Consider the following 9575-nt stretch of genomic DNA (forward strand, 5'->3'; position numbering starts at 1 on the left):
ACTATAATATCTTCAGAAGTGCCAGGCAAGCAAACCCCCTTGTTCATTCCGATACAATCCCACTCTCCCGCTCTTGCTCTCTTTTACTGCATTAGGACAACAACGATTCATCTGTTACTTGCTGCGGTAGTTGAACCCCTTATCCTCTGCATGACCTGTCATTGCCACAGTAAATAGATGAAACCCACTAGCATGAGTAGGAGTTGTTTGAGCCCTGATGTGCCTACTCATTCATGCTTGTTTGTCATGCCTACTATTGCTTAGAGTTGTGTCAGGTCTGATTCATCGGGGATGAATTGGAGTTGTGTGAACATGTCCTACTGTGTGTGAGCTAAGTGTGTGAACATGATTTGGTAAAGGTAGCGGTGAGAGGCCATGTAGGAGTACATGGTGGGTTGTCTCATTGAAGCCGTCCTCAGTAACTGAGTTCTGTGTTTGTGATCCATGATACAGTTACTACCACGCATTGGGCCTGAAACCAATGGACCCTCTCGGCATCTTAATCACCCTTGTCCTCTGTCCAGGAGTTGCAAGTAGTTTTTGGTGTTTGTAGTATGCTGGAGGCCGTGGGCAGCGCTGACCCGAGGGGTGGGCTGTGATGCGGTAGGCACGTGGCACGGTGTACCGGGCGCCCGTTTGGTGTCTCGGGAACCCTGCACACATCGTTCGGGGCCGTATGTGGAAACCTCGGCCGGACTCCCTGCGGATGGAACCTGAATAGGCGATAAACCTGGACTAGAGACTTGAGTGTTTAGGTAGGCTGTGGCCGACACCCTCGCTGGGCTTCCGCTTGAAGGTTGCCGAGTACATGTCGTGTAAACGGCGGTAAGTGGTGAGAGCGTGTGTGACGAAGTACAGCCCTGTAGGGTTAACATCATCTATTCGAATAGCCGTGTCCGCGGTAAAGGACTTCTGGGTTGCCTATAACAGTTCATAGACAAGTGAAAGTGGATACTCTAAAATGCACAAGATAAGCGTGAGTGCTATGGATGGCGTTCTCGTAGGGAGACGAGAGCGAATCCATAGTGGTGTATTGATATGGTGAATATGTGGACTCGTGTGCGCCACCTCAAAAGAGTTACTTGCAGTCGTAGTTAGGATAGCCACCGAGTCAAAGCTGGCTTGCTGCAGTTAAACTCCACCACCCCCTTTGTTGATACCGATGCATATGTAGATAGTTCTGATGTAAGTCTTGCTGGGTACATTTGTACTCATGTTTTCTTATTTTATGTTTTGCAGAGAGACGTCAGTCTCGCTAGTAGTTCCGTGTGGACTTCGACGTTTAGCTTGATACCTCAGCTACGATCTTGTGCCCTTGGCAGGATCTGGTAGATAGTCAGGCTTCTCAGCCTTTTTCATTTGTAGATGTCTGTACTCAGACATGTTAAGCTTCCGCATGTGCTTTGGCTTGTATGCTCTGAATGTTGGGTCATGGGACCTATGTTTGTAATATCTCGCTCCTCGGAGCCTAATGAATAAATACTTGAGTCGTAGAGTTATGTTGTGATGCCATGTTGTATTTACACATATCGAGCATATTGTGTGTATGATTGAAATGCTTGGTATGTGTGGGATCCGACAACCTAGTTGTTTATCCTTGGTAGCCTCTCTTATGGGGAAATGTAGTCTTGTGCTTCCATGAGCCATAGTAGTCCGCTACAGCCCGGTTCACCGGAGTCCTGCTAGCCCAGCACTACTGCTCCGGAACACTTAGCTGGCTGGCATGTGATTCACTTCGTTCATGTGTCTGTCCCTTCGGGGAAATGTCACGCGGTGACATCCGGAGTCCTGCCTAGCCTGCTATAGCCCGGGTTCCCGGAGTCCTGTTAGCCCAGTGCTACAGCCCGGATTCGCACACTGCTGACCGACATGCTCGATGTTGATTCATGTATGCTTGTCCCCGTAAGTTAGTGCCACTTTGGGTTCACGACTAGTCATGTCGGCCCGGGTTCTCTGTCATATGGATGCTAGCGACACTATCATATACGTGAGCCAAAAGGCGCAAACGGTCCCGGGCCATGGTAAGGCGACACCCGCGGGAATACCGTGCGTGAGGCCGCAAGTGATATGAGGTGTTACAGGCTAGATCGGTGTGACTTAGAATCGGGGTCCTGACAGGCGCCCATCGTGGGGCTATCGCACGATGGTTTCAAATTCTTGGAGGGCAACTTCAAAGGACTCAAGGGTTACGCCGTGGGCTGGATGACTAAGAGTCGTCGCGGCAAGCTCTACATCGACGATGTAGGCTGGGGCCCTGAGGCCGGCTCAATCGAGTATGGGTACCGGGTCCCCTTTGGTGGCATACACGTTTTCATTGGCAAGATCGGCGAACCGGGCCCTGAGCCGGACATCTGCACCGACCTCGTCAAAACGGCTCAGCGTGCGAGATCTGCCCGGGTCAAGCCTGTCATGAAGCGTGCCTTCGTGGGAGTTATCAATGGAGGGGAATCTAAGGATAGATCAGAATCTGGTGGTGAGACCGTCGTTTATTCCGGCGACGAGTCATCGACCAGAGAGACCGAGTCGTTATATCAGTTACAAGATGGCCGGATTGGGGGCTGTTCCGAAGGCGACAGTATTCCGGACCCCTCTGATCTGCCAAACCGGGTTGCGATCTTCATGGCCGGTACGCAACCGGCGCTCCACTCTTCGACCGCAGCGGCGATGATTTTCGGATCGACAGCCGCAACAGCGGTCGGGGCAGGAGGACCTGTGCGACCGCCAGCTCAGGTTCTATCTGATTTGTTTGACGCGTTGGCAACACTGATGGCGGAGGTTAACCCGGCGGATCAGGATGCGCACAATGCGGAAATCGCGAAAGTGAAAGATCAGATCACCCAGGCCAAAGCCGACTTAGCAGCTGAGGATACTAGGATAGCCGCGGAGCGGGCCGCTTTGGATGCACAAGCTTACCGGATTATGCTGGATCAGAGTGCGTCGAATGAAGTCCTGAAGAGGAGGCACCGATCTTGCCTGCCGCCGGTTTATGACGCTAGAAATCTCTTTAACACCCCAGGAGCAGGGACCAGTAATCTGCCGGTGGTAAACCGGGCGGAGGCACCTGGAGCAGGAGCACCGGTTCAGCCACGTTTGGTGGATCCGCCTCGTCAGAACAACATTGTAGCACCGCATGTCCCCACGCCACCGGGTCATTATTCTAACCCAAGGGACAACATTGTCACTGCCGCTTCACGGCTGGCGGCCATCCCGATCGAAGGCGATTCTCCGGTGGCGGTCGAGACGCGTCGGGTTAAGGAGCTTCTTCAGACAGCTTTGGTTCAACAGGAGGCTTATTCATACAGCCGTGATCGGATTCATTCCACTCCCCGTCCAAGCCGGAGTTATAGCAGGCGTATGGATGAACCGGCAGTGTCAAGCAATGCGCGGAACCGTGATCCGCCCCGTGGCAATAACCCGGCGGGTGGTGCTGGTGATGCTCAGGAGGTGGTGGACCGGGCTCGGGCACACAGAGAAGCCGAGTTAGCGGCACAGCATGAAGCCCGTCAGCTTACTCCGGTTTGTCCAACCACATCGGTGGAACCAGGAGTTATCTGTAGTTCTTTGGGAGTGCCATGTCTTGTCCCAGCATTGCGCAATGTGCGCCTGCCCAAGGATTTCAAGGGCCCGCGCAAGGTGCCGAAGTACATCACTGATTTATCCCCTGAAACATGGGTCGAAAGCTATGAGATGGCCATGGAGATGCTGGATGTGGATGATGCGGCATGTGCAAAATACTTCACCATGATGCTAGAAGGGACGGCCCGCACTTGGCTAAAGAGCTTACCGGCTAATTCTATCAGGTCATGGGCTGAGTTGAGAGCCCGGTTTATTTAGAATTTCAAGGATACATGCAAGCAGCCCATGTCGATTGTGGACTTAGCTGCCTGTGTCCAGGAGGAATGAGAGTCAACAACCCACTGGGTGCGCCGGGTTTCGGAGATTTTGCATTCCTCAGACCACATCAATGCTGACATCGCAGTTTTAACATTGGAAGGCAACTGCCGGTTTGAACCACTGAAGTTGAAGTTGGGACGGCTCAAACGTCATTGTAATGATAGGGGAACCCTCATGTCTGCACTAGTGAAGTATGCCGACTCTGATAGTACCAAGGATCCCGAGTCTGACAATGATAAGTCAGGGAAGGGAAAGAAGAGCGGCAATGCCAAGGGGCACCACCACAACCCGGCGGGTCATGGAAACGACGGCAAGCGTAAAGCGGACCATGGTTTAGACTTTGTGGCTAATACTAATACACATGACAAGGGCCAGCGGCGTAAGGGTAAACCGCCCCGGCGCGGTGGAGGGCCAAGTCCTAATCCCGACCGTTTGTCTTATCTGTTGAACCAGCCCTGTCCAAAGCATGGAATGAAGGAGGAACCGTCCACGCACCTCTAGAAAGATTGTTACATCATGCAAGAATTCAAAATTTCTGATTCTTTCCGGTATGATCACAGACCAGGAGGCGGTTCGGGCCCCGGGTCTCATGGGCCGGGTTATGGCGGAGGAAATTCCGGTTCAGGTTTTCATGGTAATCAGGGTGGACATAACAATCAAAGTAATCAGGGTAACCAAGGTGGCTATAATCATCAGGGCAGTCAGCAGCAGCGGCAACAGTCGGGTTACCAAAGCAACCCGAAGCAGTTGAATAGCGGACAGTATCATGTCTTCACCACTAGCTTAGACAAGCGCGATCAGAAGCTTCATAAAAGGGTGGTGAATGCCGTTGAACCGGCGGTGCCCCGTTATTTGCGCTGGTCCGAGCAGCCGATTGTGTGGAGTAGAGAAGACCATCCACCCCGGGTTGATAATCCGGGTCATCTGGCTCTGGTGGTGGCACCTCAGGTGGGAGGTTATAAGTTCACTAAGGTACTCATGGATGGAGGGAGTAGTATCAATATCCTTTATTATGAAACTTTCCATCGCATGGGGTTAACAAATAAAAATCTTAAACCGTCCAATACGGTGTTCCACGGTGTGGTGCCTGGTAAGTCGGCATATCATGTTGGTAAGATAGCTCTGGAGGTGACTTTTGGAGATGAGCATGACTCGAGATCAGAAACATTGACCTTTCAAGTGGTGAAAATCAGAAGCCCGTATCATGCCCTATTTGGACGGCTAGTTTATGCTAAGTTTATGGCACGACCTTGTTTGTCTATCTGCAGCTCAAGATGCCGGGTCACACGGGAACTATAACCGTGCATGGGAGCCGCAAGATTGCTCTGGAGTGCAAAGAAGGTGATGCGGCTTATGCTGAGTCAGTTTGTGCAACAGAAGAGTTGAAGTTTTAGAAGGACAATGTTGATCCGGCAGATATGACTTCGTTGAAGAAACCAACTACAGAGCATGATCCAGCCCTGAAGTTTAAATCGGCTGATGAGACTAAGCTTGTTGACTTCGTGCCTGGTGATTCGTCCAAGCAGTTTAGCATCAGCGCTAACTTGGATCCGAAATAGGAAAGCGCGCTCATCGAGTTCATCCGTGAGAATCGGGACATCTTTGCATGGAAGCCTTCTGACATGCCAGGTGTACCGAGAGAACTCGCTGAGCACACTCTCAATGTTGATCCCAAGTATAAACCGGTCAAGCAGTTTCTCCGCCGGTTCATTGAAGAAAGACGCAAAGCTATTGGAGAAGAAGTAGCCAGGCTCTTGGTGGCTGGATTTATCGTTGAAGTATTCCATCCTGAGTGGTTGGCTAATCAGGTGCTGGTCCTCAAGAAGAATGGCACTTGGCGTATGTGTGTAGACTACACAGATCTTAACAAAGCTTGTCCAGTAGATCCTTTTGCCCTTCCCCGTATTGATCAAATTATTGATGCTATGGTGGGTTGCGAGCGTTTAAGCTTTTTGGATGCATATTCTGCTTATCATCAGATCAAAATGGCAGTTAAGGACCAGGAGAAGACAACCTTCATAACTCCCTTTGGCGCCTTCTGCTATGTGTCCATGCCCTTTGGGCTCAAGAGTGCCCAGGCGACTTATCAACGGTGTGTGCAGAATTGTCTTCATAAACAGATCGGCCGTAATGTTCATGCCTATGTGGATGATATTGTGGTAAAATCCAGGAAGAAGGAGACATTGATTGATGACTTGAAGGAAATCTTTGATAACCTGCGGGTTTATAAAATGATGCTTAATCCAGCCAAGTGCGTCTTTGGTGTACCTACAGGCAAGCTCTTGGGCTTTATGGTGTCTAACAGGGGCATTGAAGCTAATCCGGAAAAGATCAAAGTCATCACATCCTTGGCTAAACCGAAGTGTATCAATGATGTTCAACGCCTGGCAGGCCGGATTGCCAAGTTGAGCCGTTTTGTCAGTCGCCTTGGCGAGAAGGCCATCCCTTTGTATCAGATGCTAAAGAAAACGGATAACTTCATCTGGAGTGACGCCGCTAATGAAGCATTTGAAGACTTAAAGCGACAGTTGGCTAATCCGTCGATTCTCGCTGCTCCGGTTGACAAAGAACCATTGTTGCTATATGTGGCAGCTAACGCTTGGGCTGTTAGTGTGGCTATTGTGGTGGAGCGCAAGGAGGCAGGAAAGGAATATCCGGTTCAGCGGCCGGTTTACTATATCAGTGAGGTACTTACTGAGTCCAAGCAGAGGTACCCGCATTGGCAAAAAATTGGTGTATGGGGTTTTTATGGCAAGCCGGAAGCTCAAGCAGTATTTCCAAGGTCATCCCATCACGGTGGTCAGCTCTGCTCCGTTGGGAGATATAATCCAAAACAGGGAAGCAACTGGCCGGATTGCTAAGTGGGCTATAGAGCTTGGGCCTCACGGGTGGAAATACATACCCCGAACGGCGATCAAATCTCAGGCACTTGTGGATTTCATCAATGATTGGACAGAATTACAAGCGCCAGAGGAGAAGCCTGATCACACTTATTGGACTATTCATTTTGATGGGTCCAGGCAATTGGAAGGCTCGGGGGCTGCAGTCATATTAACTTCCCCACGAGGTGATAAGTTTTGTTATGTTCTCCGTTTAATGTTCCCTTGCACTAACAATGCAGCAAAATATGAAGCTTTACTCCATGGTCTTCGGATGGCTAAGGAGATGAACCTAAGCCGAGTTAAGTGCTTCGGTGACTCGGATCTGGTGGCTCAACAAGTGTCCGGCACTTGGGATTCCAAGGACCCACTTATGGCAGCATATCGTCGTGAGGTGGATATTGTTGCAGGTCACTTTAAAGGTTATCAGGTGGATCATGTGGACCGGTGAAAGAATGAAGCGGCGGACGCTTTAAGCCGCCTGGGTTCCCAACGTAAACCGGTTCCACCTAATGTCTTCCTGGATGTTTTGCATAATCCGCCCGTCAAGCTCCCTGGTGAAGAGGATTTGGCTATTCCTGATCCAGAGGCTCAGTTGGTGGCGGCTCTTCATGTTATCCCGGATTGGACGGTTCCGTATCTGGCGTATATGAACCGGGGCGAGTTACCAGAGGAGGAAAGTTTGGCCAGGCAGATAACCCGGCGGTCCAAGTCCATGACTATTATCAACGGAGAGTTACATCATTGCAGTGTGACAGGGGCGTTTCAACGCTGTGTGTCTCCTGAGGAAGGCCGTGAAATTTTGCGTGAGATCCACGAAGGAGATTGTGGTCACCACGCCGGTTCAAAATCTTTGGTGGCCAAGGCGTCTCGTCATGGTTTCTATTGGTTGACAGCTCATGCTGATGCCAAGGACTTGGTCAAAAGATGTGACGGCTGTCAGAAATTCTCAAGGCGCGCTCATGTACCGGCTCAAGAATTGAGGATGATTCCAATCACCTGGCCGTTTGCAACTTGGGGGCTGGATATGGTTGGGCCTTTTAAGAGGTCCAAGGACAAGAAAACCCACCTTTTGGTGGAGCTTGATAAGTTCACAAAGTGGGTGGAGGCAGAGCCAGTTAGTAAGTGTGACGCAGCCACGGCGGTTCAATTCATCAAAAAGGTGATCTTCCGGTTTGGCTTTCCACACAGCATTATAACAGACAATGGTAGCAATCTGTCAAAGGGTGCCATGGAGGAGTTCTGTCAACGTGAGCACATCCGGCTTGACGTGTCATCAGTGGCTCACCCACAGTCCAATGGTCAAGCGGAGAGGGCCAATCAAGAGATCTTGAGAGGCATCAAACCCCGGCTTATGGTTCCTTTGCAACGGACGCCGGGTTGTTGGGTTGAGGAGTTACCTTCTGTGTTATGGAGCATCAATACCATACCCAACAGATCGACAGGATACACACCATTCTTCATGGTTTACGGAGCGGAAGCAGTTCTTCCTAGTGACATCCGTCATGACTCGCCTCGTGTAGTGGCATATGTTGAAGCTGACAACGAGAGGGCACGACAGGAAGCTCTTGACCTGTTAGATGAGGAACGTGACATGGCAGCACCCCGTTCGGCGATTTATCAGCAAGATCTGCGTCGTTATCATAGCCGCCGGGTTAGAACCAGAACCTTTCAAGAAGGTGATTTGGTGCTTCGGCTCATCCAGGATCAGACGGATATGCACAAGCTATCCCCCCCTTGGGAAGGACCCTTTGTGGTCAGCAAGAATCTACACAACGGGTCGTACTACCTAATCGATGTTCAAGAGCACAAAGACTCACGTAAATCGGAGGACGAGACCAACCGGCCGTGGAATATTGCTCATCTTCGGCCTTATTATACTTGAGCTATAGGCTCTGCTTATGTACATATTATGACGATGTATATATTATGATCAATACAATAAACCGGAACCTCAGCTAAAGCTACACCTCTTGATCGGCGTAATGCCACAGCATCACTTGGGGCCTTGGTCGTATCCGAACCATAGCTACACCTCTTGATCAGCGTAATGCCACAACATCACTTGGGGGCTTGGTCGAACCCGAACCATAGCTACGCCTCTTGATCGGCGCAATGCCACAACATCACTTGGGGGCTTGGTCATATCCGAACCATAGCTACACCTCTTGATCGGCGTAATGCCACAACATCACTTGGGGGCTTGGTCGAACCCGAACCATAGTCACGCCTCTTGATCGGCTCAAAGCCACATTAGTCCGGGGCCAAAGAGATTGTTGTAAAACAACAGCTCAAACATAGGCACCCACTGAGCACAGGGCCTGGCAGCCCATAAAAAGCCTTGACTACAACGGTTTTCATTTGCCTTTTGCTAAGCTTTCTTTGTTTTCATAAGATTTGTGATGTTTTTAAACCGGTGTTTATCAACCCGGTTAGGCTGTCAACTACAAGTTGTCAGTACATGATCAAATTATAATCAGAAGACTATCAGCCCGGTCTGGTTTTGACTCAAAGTCACCAGTATGGAATAAACCGGTGTTTATCACAGCCCGGAACGGTTTTCTGATAAACCGGCATCATATAACAGGAGTTACTTCTACTCCGGATTAGGGTTATTACCCTCATTACAAAGTTGGTCAGCCAACACTATGCCTAAAGGTCACAGGTATCATATATTTCCATATTTGGTTATCTTTTACAACCTTGGTCATATATATATTTGGGTATCATGACCCGCCCCGTGGTAAACCGCCAGGGCGCTTTAAGCTTCTTATTTGCAGGAGCAACTTGAACAAATAGCTA

This window comes from Triticum aestivum, chromosome 7D (assembly GCF_018294505.1).
Source record: "Triticum aestivum cultivar Chinese Spring chromosome 7D, IWGSC CS RefSeq v2.1, whole genome shotgun sequence".
Classification (NCBI taxonomy): Eukaryota; Viridiplantae; Streptophyta; class Magnoliopsida; order Poales; family Poaceae; genus Triticum; species Triticum aestivum.